Consider the following 24,134-nt stretch of genomic DNA (forward strand, 5'->3'; position numbering starts at 1 on the left):
CGATCGAAGACATTTGGCTAGAAGCCGCGGTATAAAATAAGCTTGAATTTAAGGGATATTTGTGGTGCAGGACTGAGTATTGTTCAGGTCGTAATGACATTTAAAAAAAAATGAGCTGCGGCTTAGCTTGTGGTTACAATTGGATTTACGCGAGAGCTGTCAGCATGGCTAAGCTTAGGTTCGGCTTGAACGTAAAGACCTGGCTTTTGCACGGAGTAGTTTATTCTATGGTTTTAGCTTTACTTATGGCATAGGGAACACTTTTGACCACTGGAGTGCGATGAGGCGAAAGCCTCTATCGTGCGGTGGTTCGAAGCCTTTCACTACGGCACCTCTTTCTCTATGTCTTCACTCCCACCTTCGAGATGACGCGATAGCGTAAGCTACCAGCCAACATATAAAGCCCCGCTTTAACCGAGCCTTTTAAACGTGCCTATACGTGGCCTAGGGATAACTTGATTGCAAGGGTCCCGCCAGGCTTATTCTGATATCACTCTCCGATATGAAAGGAGAGGCTCGAGTGGGCGACTCCTGCTAAACGTAATGTCAGGAAGCTCTGCGACCAGTTAGAGCTCGGCCATGTCACCTGCCAGATACCGCCTCCCACGACTTCTCCTTCTTTCTTCACTCTTCGGGCAAGCAAAGACAGGAACAGTGAAATAGTGAGACTGTGACCAATGCAGCTCCCACTCCAAAAAAGAAACAGCGACATTTATTCGGACGCCTATATTCACAAAACATTTATTTGCAGCTCATGCTTCTGTTTTCATGAAGCTTATTTCACGTCATTCTCCTTAAGATTGTAGATTGCTCGCAATATTTATCCTCTTTATAATGCTATCAAGAGACGAGTGCTTTGTAAAAATTAGCGGACGCCCAATCTTCTCCTGAACAGTAATTCGCGCAGGGAATTACTTCAGAACGGGGCCGGAATTAATACGACCTAATATCGGCGCCATTATGCTGTTGCTAGTTTAGTAATTATATTGGTAGTAAAACAGTTACCGTCTTTACAGGATCACGTCCTACGCAGTGACACTCGAGTACATGCATGCCAATAATATTTTCATAAACGTTCATTTTGCAGACACTGCTTGTAGGTTATTTAGGCGAATTTCAGCGGTGTATTTATTCTTTTTCAAAAGAAGAAAAACATTATAGTGACCGCAACCGAAACTGTCTTGGCAAGGAACAATAAATCATTGCATAGCGTAGAACAATAAAGAAACATTTATAGCACGAGGCAGCACATTTTATGACCACCGTGCTCCACCATGCAGTCAATCGATTTGTTTATCGTAATACCCATAGCTCTTTTATCTGGCCTTAGAAAAAAAAGAAAAAAAAATAATGCGTGATACTTGTTTTCGTGATTGATACTTGTTTTAAAAACTCCATTTTTTTTCTAGACAAGTAATTGGCCCTTATATTGTTCGGTGGGGTTTTGAAATGCAGCCGGCCTCATTCGTTTGGTAACAGCAGACGCTGCGAAGAGAGTTAGTTTCAAATTCAAATTCGCCATAACGTTTGCGGACAGCATGCCGCAATCAGTTAACGAGGTTCGTAACATGGCGGAAACTCTGCAAGCTCACGGTGATGCGGGTTTTACTATAGTTTTTTCAAACCCGCATCGCATTATATTAATTTAGAGGTACACTTATGCTCCACCTTTGAGGGTATGACGCAATAAAGGTAATGGCTCCAGTTTATCAAGTTTCCTTAAGCGTCCTTGTTCACGTACACGGACTTCGCTACTACTCCGATTCGTAATCCCTTAATATCTTCCTCTAATATCCGAAACATGCGGTCTGACGTACAATGATTAGTGAAAGTCCATCTGACATGGATATGAGCGCCATTAACCAAGCCGTACGAACGTACTGCCTACGTAACCTACGGGCAGCGCGTGTTCTGATCGCACCCATATGGAGACGCCCGAGTTGGCAGCTCCTGCCGGATTCGCCGCTTCATGTGGTCACGTGACCTCAGACAACCCTAAGCCCAACCAGTGGCCATGTCATGTAAGCCACCAACTACCACCTTCCGGAGCCATGCCCGGGATTTTTAGCTAAAAACTACAACGCAAGCGCAGACGCAAGGTATTGAGAAATGGACCTTTAATACTGTCGCGTTAAAAAGTGCGGTGCAGGCCAGTTCTCATCGAAATACTACGTAGCCGCAAGCGAACACATCGGCGTTTTATTACGATAGCAATACTACGACAGGTTTCGAGCCGTCGCGTAGGCCCGAGGAGGACATGCTTGACCTTGAACAGCCGAGGAGGAGGAGAAGCAGAAAAAGAAGAAGGCTGGAAGCTTACGCTCTCGCGTCATACTCTTAAAGGATGAGCTTGAGTGTCCCCAAAAATGTAGCACCTTACACTGATAGGGCGTAATAGGAGAATAACGTTGCAGGCAAAAGAAGCTTCCACCGTTGATATCACAATTCAACTAGGATTAACCAGAGTTAAACCACAACTAATTTTGTTTTCGGCGAAAAAATTAAGTGACGTAACATTGAATCGCAGCTCACAGTAAGAGGTTTGTACCCACTCAGGATAGGCCATTATTCAACCCGCTAAGGCAGTAGACCGACAGGTATTATATTTGTAAGCAAATGCCGGTTCAAGATAAACTATATCATCCACACGGCCCATTCATGGTCAGTTTCAACCGAAGCCCGGAAAGACGGCTTCGTGTTGGTTCTCCCTCTGAGTACAGTGTGAAGGGAATAGTCGAGCGGCCGTCATCAGGGTAGCCTCCCTGTTTACAATTGGCCGCACGTTCCGTAAAATTAAAGAACACCTCACCACCCCTCACAATGACCGTCCTGTTGGAAGCGGTCACCTTGCAACCACAACGCAGGCGCTCGCTGTCGGCACTAAGGAGCACCTGCACCTCATTGCCGCGGCCACACTAGGCTGTCCAAATTCATTCGCCCTGGAGGCCTTTCACACACACACACCGGCGACCCCGATGCGTCCACATTACACAAGTGGCGCGCGAGGCCTTATCGCGTGGGTTCAGCAGCTCCGTGCCCAGTGGTGGAAGTAAAATGAGCGCGCCGGTCGGTGGCTTGACGCAGGAAACGAGCCAGCTCCAAGGAGTCACTTTCGCGATGATGCTGCGACCAGCCATCATGGGCTGGCTGCGGTCAATGGTGGTGGTGTGCCTCCCGCCGACTGCGTTGTCGGCTCAGTCCAGTTGTTCATGCCGACCGGCGTGCTCCTCAGCTGGCACCGAGGTAGGTACGGTGCGACCAGCCACCAATGGCTGGACGCGGGCAATGATGGCGTGCCTCCCGGCAACCGTGATGCCGTCAACGTCCAGCCGTCCATGCCCACCGGTGGGCCCCTCAGCTGGCACCGAAGTAGGTACGGTGCGACCAGTCACCAATGGCTGGACGCGGGCAATGATGGCGTGCCTCCCGGCAACCGTGATGCCGTCAACGTCCAGCCGTCCATGCCCACCGGAGGGCCCCTCAGCTGGCACCGAAGTAGGTACGGTGCGACCAGCCACCAATGGCTGGACGCGGGCAATGATGGCGTGCCTCCCAGCAACCGTGATGCCGTCAACGTCCAGCCGTCCATGCCCACCGGTGGGCCCCTCAGCTGGCACCGAAGTAGGTACGGTGCGACCGGTCACCAATGGCTGGACGCGGGCAATGATGGCGTGCCTCCCGGCAACCGTGATGCCGTCAACGTCCAGCCGTCCATGCCCACCGGAGGGCCCATCAGCTGGCACCGAAGTAGGTACGGTGCGACCATCCACCAATGGCTGGACGCGGGCAATGATGGCGTGCCTCCCAGCAACCGTGATGCCGTCAACGTCCAGCCGTCCATGCCCACCGGCGGGCCCCTCAGCTGGCACCGAGGTAGGTACGGTGCGACCAGTCACCAATGGCTGGACGCGGGCAATGATGGCGTGCCTCCCGGCAACCGTGATGCCGTCAACGTCCAGCCGTCCATGCCCACCGGAGAGCCCCTCAGCTGGCACCGAAGTAGGTACGGTGCGACCAGTCACCAATGGCTGGACGCGGGCAGTGATGGCGTGCCTCCCGGCAACCGTGATGCCGTCAACGTCCAGCCGTCCATGCCCACCGGTGGGCCCCTCAGCTGGCACCGAGGTAGGTACGGTGCGACCAGTCACCAATGGCTGGACGCGGGCAATGATGGCGTGCCTCCCGGCAACCGTGATGCCGTCAACGTCCAGCTCTCCACGCCCACCGGCGAGCTCCTCAGCTGGCACCGTGGCAGGGTTATGTAGGCGCCGCAGAGACATCAGGATACAAACAGCGGGCTTTGCCTGCAGAAGGGGAGTCGACAGGGGACAAGGCAGTGAAGCAACTGGGGGAGGTAGCCGCATGCGCAACGATGGTGCTGCAGGCCATACGCAGTGAAAAATTAGAGGGTCTCTTAGATATCTCTTAAGAGGAGAATGGCGAAATCCTACCCTTCCTATCCTATAATTTACCTCCCATTGTTAGCCTCTTGTCAGTATTCGTTGCAGTGCTACATATAAATATAATTGGTTTACAGGAAAAGGAAGGCGCAGTATCTATCACACCTTCTCCGGCAAGTGTGAGTTTGGACCGCACACCATCGCTTCTGTCGCGTGGCGTTGCTTGGGGCGCGTTCAAGTGTGGCATTGCAGATGGCAGGGACGCATCCCGCCTCGGCCAGTCAGAAAGCCGCAAAAGCGGGACACACTTTGTCCCCGACAGCCTGAGGCAGTAAAGGCCTTCGCCTTAATAGCCACCGTGCACTGGGTTCGGGTTGTCGTAGCGGCGTCCGGCCGCTATCAGCTTGAGCATCCAAAGGAGCCGAGACGCATCTTCAAGCAGCGAGGCCCGTGTGCAAGCCCAGAGCGAAAGACGCCCGCCTGTTTATTGCATGAAATATATAAAGGCACGATGACGTCACGGTTGTCACGGGACTCGAATACAGACGCATGTCAGCACATCCCCTTTCTGAATAATATCAGAAATTCCGTTATCCCACGTCTGAAGCACTAACTACTTCGCAGGCAAACTTACAAACTTTACTACCAGGTAACAGACAGCTTTGCTCTCTTTAAAAAACCGTCCGCATGGCTAAGAGCGAGCGCGCACACACACATAAAAATTCACTCATCATATCCCAAGCGAACGGGATGGCGAACTTTTTTTCTCCTCTTGGTCATCATAACTGGAGCCGAAAGCACCTGGTGTACGGCGTTTGCCTCGGCCGCACAGCTCTTTACACTGGCAGGTGCGTCCCTGACTGACCCACCTGGCTCCACCTGACCAGTTTTACTGGGGAACTCGTAACTTCCATCTGCTTTCCGAAAAATAGGCAAGCGGTTTAGCATTTGTCGATTACGGCACAGCAAAGCACCATAGCATTTGTCGATTACGGCACAGCAAAGCACCATGTTCTGTGCGTACTACGAAGGACCGTAGGGTAGCTGCAGCACTCACTACAGTGGCCTTAGTTTTCATGTCTTGAACCCAGACAGGATCACTGACCGCCAACCAAACGAGATCCCTACCATGATGATATTTGTTGTGGTAACGCGCTTGTGATTTTCGATTCGAATGATCCATAGCTATAACATCAGTCATTCGTATCTATGCTGGGCCCCGCAGCTGAAGTGTCATTGGAATGCGTGGCCTAAGGCGTCGACCCATCAGGATTAATGCAGGACTGTATCCCAGCACACCCTGGCTCGCCTACAAGTAGCTTGATTGTTTGCACCATCCTTTCCCCTTCCCCATTAGCTTGCAGGTGCCTTAGGCTTACAGTCACAGGACTGAAACGATATTCAACAGCAAAGCATTCAAACTCAGAGCATGAAAATTGCTGTCTATTATCTGTCCCTACCGTCTCCGGAATGCCATGACGAGGAAAAATGCTCTTCATCCTTTCTATAACGGTTTCAGCTGTACTTGATGGGAGAAACGCAATTTCCGCGTAGCGGGGCAGATAATCGACCAGCACAAAAAAGTGGCGATGGTGGATAACACACAAGTCAACACCAACTCTCCCCCCTGCAAAATTCTGAGTAGCAGCGGGCATCAACGGCTCTGAATTCTGAACAGCACATCACGCACAAGTCTCACATTCTTTCACCAGCTGCTCAAGTTTTTCGCTAAGGCCTGGCCACCAAACCAAGACATTAGCGAATGCGCGGCTTCTAGAAATGCCTTGATGCCCGACATGCAGATTTTCTAGCGCTGCTTCTCTGAGGGACGAAGGCGCTACGAGTCTAATTCCTTTTAAAAGCAACCCGTTGCCTTCAACTATAAAGGCGCGCTCTTGCCAACAAGGGGCGAGATGGGAAGCTGGCCAGCCTTGGTGATACAACAATCGGAGGGCTTTGCAAACTGCATTCGTTTCTTGAGCCATTCTCACTCTTTTCAAAATATTATCTCTGGTTTCAAGTCCCTCAATGCATGATTTGCATAGGATTCGCTTCTCTCCAGGGATTGGCGCTCGCGAAAGTGCGTCCGCAGTGACCAAGTGTTTTCCCGGAACCTAGACTATCTCAAAACGATAGCGCATGAGCCGCAATCTGAACAGCTGAATTCTTGGCGGGACCGTATCAACGGGCATTTTTCCTAGTAAGGAAACAAGTGGCTTATGGTCAGTTTAGAAGACTATGTCCAGAAATCTGAGGTATTCGTCGAATCTTTCGGCAGCCCAAGTCAGGGCTAACGCCTCCTTTTCTATTTGCGCATAGCGGTCTTCAGTTTTCGTGAGGGAGCGCGAGGCGAGAGCTACCGGGCGTCGCTCACCGTTACGTTGCATTGGGGAAAGAGCTGCTCCCAGGCCAAGGTGTAAGAATATTGCACCGTGGCCCAGGCCGAAAGACGAAGCGTCTGCCCCAATACCTCCTATACAAACGAAGCCGCAGTGCTCCCGTCGTGACGTCAGCAATCGAGGCCACCGGGCGAAGCAGATTTGCATGCAAAAAAATTGTCGACAGAGCTTACAGCTAGACATAGTGCAAAGGTTTGTACGAGGATCTTATTGGATTGTTGAACGAGTGTCAGAATATTGTGGCGAAAGTGCGGCCAACGAATTGAGGGTGGGTTACAGTTAATTTAGTTTGATAAAGATGAATTAAGAAGCAGGAGTTGCCCCCGAGTTGGACGAACGGTAAAAGAACTGATTAACGCAGATTAAGATCAATGAATAGTGCACTGGATTGAATTAAGAGTCGATTAGAGTAGATTAGGTTAGAACAATGATGCAATGCATTAGTTACAGTGCAGCACGACATATTTACTTTCAATAGAGAATAAATGTTTTGCATTATTTTGAAAACACTGCATAAAGATTGATTAAGAGAGAATAAGGTCGGTCGAATTAAAATTGAAGAACGTAGTATAACTTTGGTTCTCCGTAGATTGAACTCAGAACTATTTCACCGTATCACTAAACTCAGCAATATAACTCAGTGATGTTCAGGGTGATAAGCAATGCTCTCGCATTGCCATCAAAATCATAAGATGGTAGTAGAATCTATTTAGCATTTAGCATGTAGGGTTTTAGCGTTTCATTTTCAAGCTACTTCTCACCAACCGTTTTTCGTTCGTCCAGGGGCAAACGTTTTTGTGCAGAACGTTTGTGCTGTACCAATAAATATGCATCAAAGCAAATTTAAATGTGAGGCCATCCTCGCAGGCACGCAATTGGCAAAGGTCCTCGTTGGTTCTAATGATAATCCTCCCGAATGATGACCTTCACTCAAGTAACGTTGGTAGGCCTACAACGGTTTTTTTCGCCCTGTGAATAAGACAGAATGCTGATATGTTCAAGAAAACGTTCTTCCAAGATGCTACAAGTAGCCCACTAAATATCACTAACATGCAGCATGCCCGATGTATCTCAGTCTTCATCAATAAAAGAAATGAAAGATGGCTTAGCTCTGCTATGTCTGGATATACGTTCCGAAATGCAGTGACTACCTCGGGATCAGAAGCAGTTAATAATATCTCGAGTCTTCTGCGCCTTGAAAGACTGGGAAGCGCCAAATGAACGGTGCCGCACGGACACAGGGATGGAACGTCCGGCGGGGTCAGCTTCGTATATGCGTGAATCTCCTGGTCACGTCACCACCAGTCATGACGTCATGACCGGATATGAATTCATTACACTTCAGGTCATGACGTCACGATCGATGACGTTACCATAAGACGGCTATGGGCGTCGAAACGTCTAACCATTACTATTGGTTAGTGATCGTTAACCATGACTTTCACTTTCTAAGAACCTGTTAATGTCTGATTAGTGTTAGGAAAACACCCCTTAACTAGTAAGTGATGGTTAATGATAGTTCCGATGACCTCCAAATGCATGGGTTCCTATGGGCTTCTGCAACGCCGGCGGAGCTTGGCGAGGGGGCTGCAAAGCTGGCCGTGGCTGTGACGTCACTCGGTCGCGGCATACCGCATAAGGCATGTGGCATAAAGGCATACTACATACGGCATACGCGAAGCTCGACTCTGACCCTCGTAGCGAAGCTTTTCGCTTAAAAATTCTAAAAACAGAAATACCTCTCGCAGCAATACGACGAACAGATCAAATAATCTCGGAGAATGACGTGCACCCTTGTGGTAAGGACGTTGAGACTTTCGGTACAAGTATATAGTTCCCACAACAGCTCAGCACACAGCATTAGGCATGTTCGTGTACAGCAAGAATATGACTACTTCACACACGCCTTCAGCACCTGTAGCTAACCATCATGAACTCCAGAACCTCACATACAAATTCTTTAGGAAAAGCTCGCAGAGCAAAGAAACGCAGAAAGCAAGCATGGGCTTGAAAGACACCGCTCTACTCTGCCGTCAACTGGTTGTCATGACAGTCTGGTCCAAATCTTGCAACAGACAACAAACCCATAAAGGAAAGGTTAATAGCGCAACAAAAATACACTCACAATTTGGCACGAATAGACACACAGGACAGGCGCTGACTTCTTTCTCGGAACACCACATAAAAAATTCAATTCTTCAACATCCAAATGCTTCCACAAAATCGGCAGCATTTCACATAGGGCATGTCAAGCCCCATGTGAAATGCGCCACAGGTTTTTTTTGTTTTTTTTTACCAAATCCCCTTAATCTGTGAAAAGGTATACATTGGGAACTGGGCAATGTTTCAACGATAGAGCTGCAGAACATAGGCGCTCTCTGAAAGACAATCACAATTTACATCTACCTGCTCAATGCAAATCGTGCGATTTCAAGACAAATTTGAGCCGACCTTCAAAGAAATTAAGATTTTAGGCAGGAGCAGAGTTAATCTTGACCGTGAGCTGCTAGAAGCCTCGTATATAAAAAGACTTGGTTCATAATGTATTATTGAATCACCTCTCTCGCTGTATAGTTGTGAAGGTCGACTGTGAAATGTTGTTGGCTAGGTTAGACCTAAATTTGCTATGCATATGCTGCTGACTTTCTGGGAGCATTTGGATGTTGAAGAAGAAGTTTGTATGTGGGGTTCCAAGAAATATTTGGAGTCAGCGCCTGTCCTGTGTGTCTATTTGTGCCTATTTGAGAGTGTCTTTTTGTTGCACTATTAACCTTTCCTTTATGTGACTATGCACCAACTAGCCCAGCAATCAGTTTTAATAGACAACAAACCACACAGCGCGGTCTTGTGGAAAGCAGCGGAAAAGAAGCCATCAAACCAGCTAACATCTTGTTTAACATTCAAAGCGCATTCCATTGACCTAGTTTGACGACAGGTAGGTTGCATGCCCACAAACGTGCGCCTGCTCCCTGCGTCCGTCACTGTGGAGTCAGACGCGTTGGGAACGCCTCATCCATTTTGGTAGCAATTGAACCGCTTGTCGAATACCACACCTCTTTGCGTGACGTGGCACTGACGTCAGGGAGGAGCGCAGAGGCCTTTTCGTCTAGACGGTGATCCTGGGCCCCATATTCAGTCTCTATTTTTTACGCAGAAGCTCGCGCAAAGGAGCTGTAGTGTATCCAGATGCGGCAAGAAGCGCCCCAAATGGTTTGCCATGCCCAGAACGCTACGCAATTCCGCTACATTGCTCGGTGGCTTCATTTTTTTGACGGCATTTTTCTTTGCTGGATCAGGTTGTACGCCTTTCTCACTTACACAACCCCAAAAAAATAAGCCTTTTAACTTCGAAGAATCACTTGGATTTCTTTAACGTTACATTGGATTCTGTAAGCCTGGTCAAGACGTTAGCAAGTCTAGAATCATGTTGTTACTGGTTGCTTCCAAAGACTAAAATATCGTCCATTACGTTGACAACTCCAGGAAAGTCTGCAAGTATTTTGGACATTCTTTTCTGGAAAAACTAAGGCGCTGAATTAATTCCGAAAGGTAACCTGGTGAAACAGTACCGCCCGAATGGTGTAATGAGAGTAGTAAATTACTCCGAAGCCTTGCTTAGGCGTACTTGATAAAAACCAGAATTTGCATCCAGCTTAGAAAAAAAGTTTTGCATCGGCTATGTAGAACCCAGAGCTTGATCCACTGTGGGAAGGGTGAAATCCTCTCTTGTAGAACGAACTTATTCAGTTGTGTAAGGTCTAGAGAGATCCTGACATCCCCACTCGGCTTTACCACTGGTAGTATACCGGCCCACCACTCCGTAGGCCCGTCAACCTTACGAATAACGTCCATTTGCTTCATTTATTCGAGTTAGAGGCGAACCCGTTCCCTGAGCGGAATTAAAATTCTGCGTGGTGCAGTTATAGCATACGGAACCACGTCTGGTCGAACCCGTATCCGATACTCTCCTGGCATGGCGCCCAGGTTATTGCAAACTTTGGGGCCCGGAACGCTACCGGTATACCCCTGCTGCGCGACTCAGTCGACAAACTTCACGGCTTCAAGTGCCTCCAGAGCGGGCAAACCGAGAAGAACGTGTAGTAGCAGGCTGAACATATACCATGCTTGGCGAGAACGCTTACCTTTGCTAGCAATTTCTGCCTCGAATTTGCCCAAAACTTTGAGGCGTGAACCCCTCGCGCCTCTCAAAACCTTGTTGGTTCTCGTTAAGTTCACAGGGAGACCGGGAAAAGATGACGGAACAACGGCAAGTCCGGCCCCAGTAATAACTTTTGCAAACACTGCAATATAGTTATCACTTACTTGAATGTACCGCACTCATACAACTGGCGTTCCAATCTCTCCCACAAAAAAAATTTGTCCCGTGTCCGCTTGCACAGAAAAAACTCGTACCTTGCGTTCGATGTCTGCCGCAGTCTTGTAAGGCTCACACTGTTGTGGACAAAGTGTGTCCCACTTTTGCGGCAGCTCTCGCGTGGCGTTCCTTGGCGCGCGTTCAAGTGTGGGATTGCAGATGGCAGGAACGCTAGACAAGATGAGACTTGTGGAGGAAAGGCGCAGTATCTGTCACACTATCTCCGTGAAGTATGAGTTTGGATGGTACGCCATCGCTCCTGTCGCATGGCGTTCCTTGGCGCGCGTTCAAGTGTGGGATTGCAGATGGCAGGAACGCTTGAGAAGATGAGACTTGTGGAGGAAAGGCGATGTATCTGTCACACTTTCTTCGTGAAGTATGAGTTTGGATGGTACGCCATCGCTCCTGTCGCATGGCGTTCCTTGGCGCGCGTTCAAGTGTGGGATTGGAGATTGCCGGAACGCTAGACAAGATGAGACTTCTCAGGCTTTCGCCTTTCACTACATTAGTCGCTAAAGTCACTCGTAATTTTTTTGATGCATGCTTTAGCAAAGTGTTTCTTTATGCCGCAGTAATTGCGCTTAACTCTCCTCGCTGGGCAAACTGTTCGGGGATGCCGGGAGCCACTGCATTAGATGCAGCTTTCGTCATGGCGCACTGAAGATTTGGCGCTCCGACGTTGAGGCTTTTTGTGACTTCCTACGGTGTCGACTATTGCTGCGGTGCCAACTGTCCCATTTTCGCACGCAAGGTACCTTCGATGCTTTGTCTGCCGTGGAGTTGCGAAGGAATTACTGCTGCTACTCAACCGTCTCTTTAAGGCTTGCTTTTGAACATTCGGACGCTAGCGACAGCTTGGAGTCCATCTGTAGACACTCCGCGAGTTTTCGTCTCTCAGTTTGATGACGAACCTGTCACTGATAAGTCGTTGCTTAAGTTCCCCAAACTCGCATCGGTTTGCTAAGACATTCAACGCAGTCATGAATCGGTCTGCTGTCTCCCCGGGCATTTGGTGCCGCTTGTGAAAGCAAGCGCTCTCGTACACGCCGTTCATCTCCTTTATGAAATAGGTCTCGAACTTCTTCGCATCCTCGGCCGCGAGACCGAAGGTGGCAAGTGTGTGAGGGAGTGAAAAACTTTATTAAGCTCTAGATTGGCTTGTCTTCTGCGGTTTTCAGATGGCTTCGTCCATCTTCTAAGACAAAGGTCGGTTGCCCTTAGTCCAGGGCTCCGCTGGATACAACTGGCTCCGCCAGTTGTGTTCGCCAAATCTGACCTTCTCTATCGACTCGGCGATCGCTGGAGACCACTCCCTCCCATGCATTGCTCCGCACTCGGGTTTGTTATAACGGGTACCACGCTTATCCTCTGGCATGCCCACGTTATATGGTACAGCGTGGGTGCTTCTTGGCACCAAGGGCATTTTCAGTGTACTGTGTGGGATACATTTTGTTGAGTACGTGTAGGTTCGGGTACGAGCCGGTTTGCAGCTGCCTCCACGCGACTGAGTCCTCTCTGCTAAGGGAGTTGTGTGGTGGTGGGTACCGCTTTCTGCAGCCCTTGTAATGGTTTAGTATCACCGAATAATCTTGGGGTACAGGTTCGCGTTCCCCTCGAGGTCGCCTAGGTAAAAACGTCCCGACCTTACGTCACATAGTGTAGGCAAGCGTTCGTACCTGTGCTTCTGAGCATTCGTTGAGGCCCGACGCTAAGCGATAGTCATCAGAATTTTAAATCCATGCGGGCCACTCCGCTGTATTGTAAAAGTCCAGCGGTAGTGGCTTTGAAGGCCCGGTGTCGTGAAGATTTTGGCTCTGTCCATCTTTCGATGTTTCGCTTCCATCCCTGGTCACAGCTTTTAAACTTCTGACACCATGTTGTAGCGGCGTCCGGCCGCTATCAGCTTGAGCGTTCCAAAGGAGCGGAGACGCATCGATAAGCAGCGAGGCCCGTGTTCAAGCTCAAAGCGAAAGACGCCCATCTGTTTATTGCAAGGAAATATATACAGGCACGATGACGTCACGGTTGTCACGTGACTCGAATACAGACGCATGCAGGCACATCCCCCTTTTTGGACAACATCAGAAATTCAGTTATCACACATTTGAGGCACTAACCACTTCACAGGCAAATTTACAAACTTTACAACCAGGTAACAGACAGCTTTGCTGTCTTTAAAAAACCATCCGCATGGCTAAGAGCGAGCGCGCACACACACATAAAAAATCACTCACCATATCCCCAGTGAATAAGATGACAAACTTTTTTTCGAACTTTTTTTCTCGTCCTGGTCATCATAACTGGAGCCGAAGGCACCTGGTGTACGGCGTTTGCCTCGGCCGCACAGCTCTTTACACTGGCAGACCCTTCCCTGACTGACCCCCCTGGCTCCTCCTGACCATTTTCATTGGGAAACTCGTAGCTTCCTTCTGCTTTCCAAAAATTAGGCAAGCGGTTTAGCATGTGTCGATTACGGCACAGCAGAGCACCTTCTTCTGTGCGTACTACGAAGGACCGTAGGGTAACTGCAGCACTAACTACAGTGGCCTTGGTTTTCAAGTCTTTATACCCAGACAGGATCACCGACCGCCATCCGAACGAGATCCCTAGCATGATGATGTTTGTTGTAGTAATGCGCTTGCGATTTTCGATTCGAATGATCCTTAGCTCTCACATCAGTCATTCTTCTCTGTGCTGACCCCGCAGCTGAGGTGCCTTTGGAATATGTGTCCTAAGGCGTCGGCCCAACAGAATTTCGGCAGGACTGTATCCCAGCACACCCGGGGTCTCCCTGTATGCGAGAAGTGCGAGGTAGAGGTCTTTCGATTAAAGTACAAGCCGCTTGATTGTTTGAGCCATCCTTTCCACTTCTCCATCAGCTTGCGGGTGCCTCGGGCTTACAATCACATGACTGAAGCCATATCCAGCAGCAAAATGTTCAAATTCAAAGCATGAAAATTGCGGTCTATTATCTGTCACCACCGTCTCCGGAATGCCATAATAATCAGAAATGCTCTTCATCCTTTCTATAAAGGTTTCAGCTTTAGTTGATGAGAGAAACGCAATTTCCGGGTAGCGAGACAGATAATCGACCAGCACCAAATAACGACCATTGTTGATAGCACACAAGTCAACAGCAACTCTCTCCCATGCAAAATTCTGAGTAGCAGTGGGCATCAACGGCTCTGAATTCTGAACAGCACATCACGCGCAAGTTCCACATTCTTTCACCTGCTGCGCAAGTTGTTCGCTAAGGCCTGGCCACCAAACTAACTCTTTAGCCAATGCTCAGCTTCTGGAAATGCCTTGATGCCCGTCATGCAACTTTTCTAGCACTTCTTTTCTGAGGGACTGAGGCACTACGAGTCTGGTTCCTTTTAAAAGCAACCCTTTGTCTTCAACTGTAACGGCGCGATCTTGCCAAGAAAGGGCGAGATAGGAAGGAAGCCTCGGTTTTAAGAAGAAAGCCTTTAATGGCTCATGCTGTCGTGGACAAAGTGTGTCCCGCTTTTGCGGCGTTCGATTGGCCGAGGCGGGATGCATCCCTACCATCTGCAATGCCGCACTTGAACGCGCGCCAAGGAACGCCACGCGACAGGAGCGATGGTGTACCGTCTAAACTGACATTTGCCGGAGAGTGTGATAGATACTGCGCCTTTCCTTTCCCGTAAACCAATTACGTGTAGCACTGCAACGAACGGCGACAAGAGGCTAACGATGGGACGCAAATTATAGGATAGGAAAGGCAGGTTTTCGTCATTCTCCTCTTAAAAGACATCTAAGAGACCCTCTAATTTGTTTCTGGCCGGCCTTGGCAATACAACAATCGGAGGGCTTTGCAAACTGCATTCATGTTCAAGATGTGTTCAAGAAAACGTTCCTCCAAGATGGTACAAGTAGCCGACAAAACACCACTAACATGCACCATGCACGTTGTATCTCTGCATTCATCAATAAAAAGAATTCTAAAAACTGAAATACCTGGGCTTGTAATGAAAGAAGTAATGAAAGATGGCTTAGTTCTGCTATTCCTGGATATACGTAGCGAAAAGCAGTGACTACCTCGGGATCAGAAGAAGTTAATTTCTCCAGTCTTCTGATCCGTTCGCCAGCAGCTAAATTCTCCTTGGCTTCCACGACGAGCGCGTCTAAGTTCACCGGCGTTCTGTAATTCGTTTACAGGAAAGGAAAGGCGCATCATTTGTCGCTCGAGATAGGCAAGAAGCGCCGCCCGGCGGCGTTGCAGCGAACTCGTTCCCGCTTGGTCCTCATAGCTGACGGCAGATGGGTGACGTCATATGCTGTGTGGTGCGGCGTTCGAGGAAGCGCCAGATGAAAGGCGCCGCACGCACACAGGGATGGAACGCCCGGCGGAGTCAGCGTCATATATATTCGTGAATCTCCTGCTGACTTCACCACCAGACATGACGTTATGACCGGATGTGGCGTCATGATGACGTCACATCCCGTCATGCCGTCATGGCCGATGACGTCACCATATGACGGCTATGGACGTCTCGAAACGTTTAACCATTACTATAGTTTAGGGATAGTTAACCATGACTTGCACTTTCTGAGTACTAGGTAAAGTCTGAATAGTGTTAGTTAAACATCCCTTAACTAGTAAGTGGTGGTTATTGATAGTTACGATGACCTCCAAATGCATGCTTTCCTAAGGGCTCTGCAACGCTGGCGGAGCTTGGCGAGGGGGCTGCGCAGCTTCCCTTGGCTGTGACGTCAGTCGATTGCGGCCTACCGCATACGGCATACGGCATACGCGAAGCTTGACTCTGAACCTCGTAGTGAAGCTTTTCGCTTCAATCTTCAAAAACAGAAATACCTCAAGCTGCAATGCGACAAACAGATCAAATACTATCGAAGAATGACGTGCAGCCTTGTGGTAGGGAAGTTGATCCCGATGGAAAGCGTAGACTTTCGCTACAACTATATAGTTCCTACAATAACTAAGCACACACCATTAGGCATGTTCGTCTGCAGCAAGAACATGACTACTTCACACACGCCTTCAGCACTTGTAGCTAACCAACATGAACGCCAGAACCGCACATCCAAATTCTTTAGGAAACGCTCTCGCAGCAAAGAAACCCAGAAAAACAAGCATGGGCTAGATAGACACTGCTCTACTGTACCGGCAACGGGCTGTCATGACAGTGTGGTGCAAATGTTGCAACAGACAACCGCACACGGTAGTCTCATAGAAAGCAGCGGAAAAGAAGCAATCAAACCAGCTAACATCTTGTTTAGCGTTCACAGCGTGTTCCATTGACCTAGTTTGACAAAAGGTAGATTGCATGCCCACAAACACGCGTCTGTTCCCTGCGTCCGTCACTGTGGAGTCAGACGTGTTGGGAACGTAGCATCCATTTCGGTAGCAATTGAGCCGATTGTCCAATAGCACGGCTCTTTGTTTGACATGTCACTGACATCAGAAAGGAGCGCTTAGGTCTTCTTGTCAAGGCGGTGATGGTTGGGCCCCATTCCAAGCCCTATCTTTACGCAAACGCTCGCGCAAAGGAGCGGTAGTGTAAGCCAGACGCGACAAGAAGCGCCCCAAATGGTTTGCCATGCCCAGAACGCTACGTAATTCATATTGCTCGGTGGCTTTATTTTCTTCACAGCATTTTTCTTAGCTGGATCGGGTTGTACGTCTTCCTCACTTAGAACATGACCCAAAAAAATAAGCGTCTTAAAACCGAAGACACACTTGTATTTGTTTAACGTATAGATTGGATTCTGCCAACCTGCCAAGTCTGCCAAGTCTAGAATCATGTTGTTACTGGTTGTTTCCAAAGACTTAAATATCGTCCATTACGTTGACGACTTCAGGCAAGTCTGCAAGGATTTCGGACATTCTTTTATGGAAATACTCAGCCCCTGAAGTAATTCAGAAAGATAACCTCGTGAAACTACCGCCAGAAGGGTGTAATGAATGTAGTAAATTCCTCCGAAGCCTTGCGTAGGCGTACTTGATAGAAACCAGAATTTGCGCCCAGCTTAGAAAAAAGTTTCGCGCCAGCTATATAGAACCCACAGCTTGATCCACTGTGGGGAAGATTAACTTCTCTCGTAGAACGCACTTATTCAATTGTGTAAGGTCTACACAGGTCCTGACATACCCACTCGACTTTAGCACTGGTACGATACCGGCACACCACTCCGTAGCCCGTCAACCTTACGAATAACGCCCATTTGCTCCATTTTTTCGAGATCAAGGCAGGCGCGTTCCTTGAGCGGAATCGGAACTCTGCGTGGTGCAGTTATAGCATACGGAACCGCGTCTGGGCGAAGCCGTGTCCGATACTCTCTTGGCATAGCGCCCAGGTTACTGCAAACTTCGGGGCCCGGAACGCTACCTGTAGACCCCTCTTGCGCAACTGAGTCGACAAACATCACAGCTTCTAGTGCCTCCAGAGCGGGCAAACCGAGAAGAACATGTGTTAGCGAGCTTACCACACAACATGCTTGGCGAGAACGTTTCCATTTCCAAGCAATTTTTGCCTCGAATTTGCCCAAAATATTGAGGCGTGAACCACTCGCGCCTGTCAATACCTCGTCGGCTCTCGTTAAGTTCAGAGGGAGAACGGGAAAAGATGACGGAACAACGGTAAGTTCGGCCCCAGTATTAACTTTTGCAAACACTGCAATACAGTTATCACATACCTGAATGTACCGCGCTTTTAAACATGGCGTTCTAATCTCTACCACAAAAATTTGTCCCGTGTCCCCTTGCACGGAAGAAACTCCTACCTTGCGTTCGTTGTCTGTCGAAGTCTTGTAAGACAAACGCTTTTAATGGCTCATACTTCTGTGGACAAAGTATGTCCCGCTTTTGCGGCGGTTGTCGCGTGGCGTTCCTTGGCGCGCGTTCAAGTCTGGGACTCCAGATGGCAGGAACGCAAGATAAGATGAGACTTCTGGAGGAAAGGCACAGTATCTGTCACACTTTCTCCGACAAGTGTTCGTATGGATGGTACGCATAATAGCATAATTGGCTGAACTGAGACGTTAAAAAAACAATTTCCAAAACCTATCACTTGATCTTAAAAACAATTTCCAAAACCTATCACTTGATCTTACGTAGGGTGAATAATCTCATTACCTGAAAAGGAAAATTAAAAGCCAACAGCAGCAGGGAAATGTGCAATGTTTTCGGAATGTGTAAAACAATAAAAAGCCAAATTTATTTCCTGTATTTAAACGTCCTGCCAGGCATTGAGGGATGGATTGTAAAGGTCACACAAGGAAGCGGCCAAAACACCACCATGTCCTTGCTGTACGCGTAGATTTGCGACAGTTGAATTTTTATTCTTATTTTGCCGTTCTGTAAGCTTTCATGGGCACCTGTACATCACAGTGTATTAAGCCCTTAATTTGTTTCTCCTGATGTCGCCTCTAATTTATTTTCCACGTTACGGAACCACGGGTTCTCAGTACTGAGAAATCCGTCCCCAAAAAACATCCTTTCATTTTTTTGCCCTGCTCGTCTGCCTGGACCACATTTTGTCTTTTCGAGGCAAAACCTAGATACCCTGCCAGTGATGGGTGTCATGCCCAGCTGAAGAGAAGTCACGTCAAAACGTTGGCTTGTGACTGAGGTTAACTTTGAACCTTTGTTCATTTTTCTTTGATACTGTGTAATATCTTCTGCTGATAGCTATACCTGATCAACATAATTCTAATTATTTCATTCTGCTGTTCACGAAACGCCTGCGCGTTTGTTTCCTAGCTGTGATTGCAAGTGCTTTAGCAGCAGCTAACATAAGACAATTCTGAGCAGATCTCGGTCACTTAAACACTAAGCACTATACCTCTCAGGTGGATGTGAAAACTTTTATTGTCCGGAAGAGGTGACACCGGAGTTCCGGTACCGCTCGCAGGCGTCCACGGAGCCCGATGTCACACTAAGTGGCAGGAGTTAGTAGACGAAGCGGTTCGCCGCTTCGGTTGCCAGACGAACAATGTTGGCCTGTGTCACCGGGTCTTCGCTACCAAGCCTGGTCTCCCATGCTTCTGTGTCTTTGAATAAATTGTATCCCAGGGAGTGGCTGCACTCCCAGAGGATATGTGTTAGAGTTCCTATATCTTTAAAGAATTTGCAGAATTGGTCCTTCGGATTTCCATTTTGCGTGAGGTATCTCCATCTGGGAAACATGTTCTTGGCTTGCAGGCGGCGCCAGGTGACTGCCTCCGTGGACGTGAGGGACCTATCTGGGGGTGGATATTTCCTCCGTCCTAACTTGTAGTGCTCGATGACTTTGTTGTAGGTCGCGAGCGTCTCGGCCTTAAAGTTAGGTTGACGCCGGCGTCCCCCCCGGATAATGAGCGCTCGGGCAAGGGCGTTGGCCGCTTCGTTTCCTGGTATGTTGGAGTGAGCGGGGGCCCAGGTTAGGGTGATCCCTCTGTCTATGTCGATTTTCGATAATATGTTCAACGCGTAGTGTGATATTTTGCCTTTGCAGAAATTCCTTTTTGCCGATTTGCTGTCATTGATGATCGCCTTCGCGTCCGTACTAACGCATGCCAGGGCGATCGCCGCTTTCTCCGCTGCCGTGTCGTCTACTGCACTTGTATATATCTTGTCTTGCTCGATTCCGGACCCGTCGACTACCCCTGAGACGGAGTTCCCGTCATCGTCAAAATCGGCGTATGTGTATAGCAACCGTCTCGGGCGGCATTCTGCTTAGTTTTGTTACCAAGTGTTTGGCTCTGTGCTGGTGTCTTTCCTGATCGTGTTAAGGGTGCATGTTCTTGGGTATCGGTAAGATCGTGAGGGTTTTCCTAATTTTTGACTCAATGTGGAATGTCTGGTATTTAGTGCCTCTGTTCCCTTGCAGTCCTACCCAACTTAGAATTTGCTGTTCTGTCTCAGTTAGACTTAGGCGTTCGAGTTTCGCCGCTCTCGTTGCTTCCGCTAGTTCCTCTCATGTGTTATGCACCCCCATTCCCTCTAGTGTCTCGGTTTAGGTCGAGATTGGGAGTCCCAGAGCTCGTGTCGTGCATTTCGTTATTATGGCGTCTAACTTGTTTTTGTCTGCTTTTTTGATCTTAAGGAATGGGGTTGAGTAGCAGATCCGACTCAAGATGAAGGCCTGGACCAGCCTCAACCTGTTCTACTCCTTTAGCCCTCTACCTCTGGCCGACATTCTTATAATGATGCCTACCGCTTGGTTTGCACGCTTGTCTAGCTTAGCTATAGTCGTGGGATTGCTTCCTGATTTGCTTATGAGCATGCCCAGAATTCGGATCTCATCTACTTGCGCAATTTCTTTCCCGTTCAATTCTATCGAGATTTTGGGAGGAGATGCGTTGGCTGTCCTCGTCCGAGACCTGATGATTCGTAGTTCCGACTTCGTCGGGGAGAAGCTCAGCCCCTGACTTTAGGCATGGAGGTCGATGATGTAGGCTGCCCGCTGGAGCCTTCCCTCTATAGACGCATCGCTGCCCTCATTAAGCCAAACGTTCACGTCGCCTGCGTAGACGCTCGTTTTCAGCCCTTCGATGCTTCCTAATTTTCGCCTTTCATAACTACATTAAATAGGACGGGGTATAAGATGACCCCTTGTGGTTTGCCCCTGTTTCCTAATTTAATCTCTTCCGAGCTGAGGCTCCGCATGTGTAGAATTGCTATTCTGTCTTTGAAAAATGATTTGGCGTAATCAAAGGTCATCGTCCCTACGCTAATATCTGACAGGCCGTCAAGGATGGCCGAGTGGCTGATATTATCAAACGCTTTGGTTAAGCCTATCCCCAATACACCTTTCAGTATCCAAGCAATATCGATGGTAGAAACGTTTGTCACACATGTACGAAAGCGTTTCTAATGCAGTTACTGTCAGTGTCGCCAGCACTACAAAAACCTGCAGTGTGATTGCGATTAACTGCCCAGTACTCTTGCCTTTTATGTTAGGCAGTCATGTCGAGCTGTGATCTGGAACATCAACCACAAAAGAAGTTGGGCACTCCAGTCGGGCAACGACTTCAAACAGTGAAGCCATCGAAAAGCTCCACCAGCAAGTTTGGCACTAGTGTCGGGCAACGATGTCGGGGAGAGAAGCCATCAGATAGGTTGAAACAACACCATCCAGAATACAGTCTGACCTGAAACTAATGAGGCTCGTTGTGGGTTTGCGAGTGTATTAACTCATTTGGGAAGCGTGTTTCGGGTAATACGGGGGAACCTTCAACTTCAGAGTGTGACGAGTTCAATTAGCTTCGAACAGGCGAAGCGAGTGGACGGGCTTGAGCGCATAAACCCGTTTCGTAGCGGCGTCGATGAAACTGAAGCAAACGTCATAATAACGATGCACGGTGAAGTTTCGAAAACATTTCGAGGGACATCAGCAACTAAAGTAATGAAAGGCGAGAGCCTGAGAAGTCTCATCTTGTCTAGCGTTCCTGCCATCTGCAATCCCAAACTTAAACGCGTGCCAAGGAACGCGACGCGAAAGCCGCCGCAAAAGCGGGACACACTTTGTCCAACGACAGTATGAGCCGTTAAAAGCTTTCGCATTAATAAAAAAAAACTAACTTTTTAGGTTTAAGATGCTTAAGTCTTCGGTAACGACTGCGTTATTTCTTCTCCATATGCGTTGCCTCCGTTTCAAGGAGGGAAAAAAATCACAATGACACAGCCTACGAGATCAAGCGGAGATATATACTTTCCATCGGTTGCAATTTGCCTGGTGTCACCCGTTAATAATTATGGGGGTATTATTAACGATGCGCCCTTAACGGTGCGCACACTCCCAGACATCCTTAGAGTGAGTGGGGGTAGCTGTTCCGGTCGCAAAGGAGATGCTCTCTACTTGCGTGGCAAGCTCAGCCGGAATTCAACTACCTTGTAGTGACAGAAGGGGGTGGTCGTTTGGTGCCCAGCGGTCGCCGGTTCAAACCAGAGTTAGGATCGGAGTCAGAGGTAACAAACAAAACACAGTTTTATGCACAGCAAGAGACGATACAAAGGAACACACAAGATCACTTAAAACGCACAGACGAGAGGTTCACAGATTAAAAAACGCTAAGCATGCAACTACAGAATGATTCAATAACACAGGCTTTACAACAGATCAAACACGAGAGAGTTACATAAACAAACACCAAATTGTTCACCGGGCACTGTTGCAGTCCGACGCCTCAAGAGTCACGATGTGGCCGCCATACGAGACGAGCGCCGCTCCCTTGAAAGTCCGTGGGCTTGCCAGCAGCGGGTGATCCCCGGGAGTCCAGCCGAAGCAGAGGCGAGCACGTCGCAAAACACTGACTGACTGACTGACTGACTGACTCAACAAGCGGCGCGGTCGCTTCTGTTTGTTAACACGCGCCAAAGCTAGCGCGCACACACACATAGCTTCGCTGGTTATAGCTCCCTCTTCTCCTCCCGTCGAGCCGCGCGTCGTCATTGGCTAGGGTCCCATAGAAGATGCTCGATTTTTCTGGCGCATTCCAGGCCGATGAACCACCGTCTTCCCCGGGCAAGGGGAAAGAGGGTGACAACAACGCGTACAAAGCTACGCGCTCTCCCGCGCGGGGAAGGGGGCTTTGCTCTCCATGCCTTCCACGCGACGCCGTGCGGGCCTCGCGCCGTACCGGCTTGATGAAAATGGGCGCCGATTTCGTGACACCTGGTAAGAAAGGCCGTATGATCCTAGCACAGTGATCCGTAGTGATGAAATTCAGTTTATTTGTGGACGAAGTGAGCATTAACAATAAACAATAACACTTCTTCATACGACGACTATGATTACATTTCTGTGTTACCGTTCTGAACCGATATCTTGAGAGCCATTTCCCCCATGCCGCCGACGGGTACACTGTCGCTGCCCGTTGCAAATCGGAGGAACTGCTTCTGCACCTCGGGGTTGAAAGACTTGAGTATGTCCCAAAAGTCCCTGAGCAAAAGAAACACACCACCGATAGATGTGTGCTCAAGAAAATACTTGTAAACAGCCATTGAAGCAGGCATTAGGGCTCCTTCGGTTTTTAATTTTTAATGGCGATGATAACTACTGCCTTTTTCCAAATTTTCGTTTACCGAATTGTTCCCCCATGAGTAGTCTGCCCAATACTGGGTGTTTACGAAAAAACAAAACAATAGGCACTAGAGGTATTCGTTTCCACCAAAGGTGTGCAGCTATTTATGAACACCTGAAACCTCACAGAGCGTAGCACTAAAGGTTTTAGAACATTTTGAAGCACTGCCTAATCAAAATTACAGCATGTCTCCTTTTGCGATATCATAAATATAGGAAACCGCTTCGTTTGAACACTGCTTGATAGGAAAACTTTTTTAAAAAAGAAAAACACTATTACTAGTTTCCTGCACATTGTCTAATATAACGTGGCACATATTGCTTCGGCCAGCTTCAAATCCCGACGAAAAGATGAGGACGGCTTAATTAGGCTCAGATGAATACTTATTCAGCGCACACATAGCCATTTATAGCACAGTACATTCTGGATGACAATAAAAGGTATGCACTTCATGAAAATAACAAGTCATACATGCCGATGTATTGTGCTAAGTTAATATAAGATCACATGACAAACTAATCGCTTCGCCAATTACGCGCCATAATTAAAGTTATTTATAAAATTGTGATGAAAATTTACTTTATAGCTAGAGAATCAAGTTATATATTATCCGATAGCTTATATCGACTGTAATTTAAAAATAAGAAGAGTTCGACGCTGCTGAACCGAATATTGAGCGAAAGCAATAGCTGCTGGTGACCGAGCATTCTTCTTCTTCCTCTTCCTCCTCCTCCTCCTCCTCGTCGTCTTCTTCTTCTTCTTCGTCGCCTTCGTCTTCTTCGTCGTCCTCTTCCTCCTCCTCTTCTTCTCCTTCCTCTTCTTCTTCTTCCTCTTCTTCCTCCTCTTCCTCCTCTTCTTCTTCTTATTCTTCTTCTTCTTCTTATTCTTCTTATTCTTATTCTTATTCTT

At 48.3% G+C, this 24,134-nt stretch overlaps 1 pseudogene; it reads right to left on the minus strand.

Annotated features, from left to right (window-relative positions):
- Positions 1–24,134, minus strand: part of LOC146205967 (putative E3 ubiquitin-protein ligase HECTD2) — a 198,739-nt pseudogene that overhangs the window by 22,125 nt on the left and 152,480 nt on the right.

The sequence above is a fragment of the Amblyomma maculatum genome, chromosome 1 (genome assembly GCF_055883805.1).
Source record: "Amblyomma maculatum isolate TAMU_Amacu chromosome 1, ASM5588380v1, whole genome shotgun sequence".
NCBI lineage: Eukaryota > Metazoa > Arthropoda > Arachnida > Ixodida > Ixodidae > Amblyomma > Amblyomma maculatum.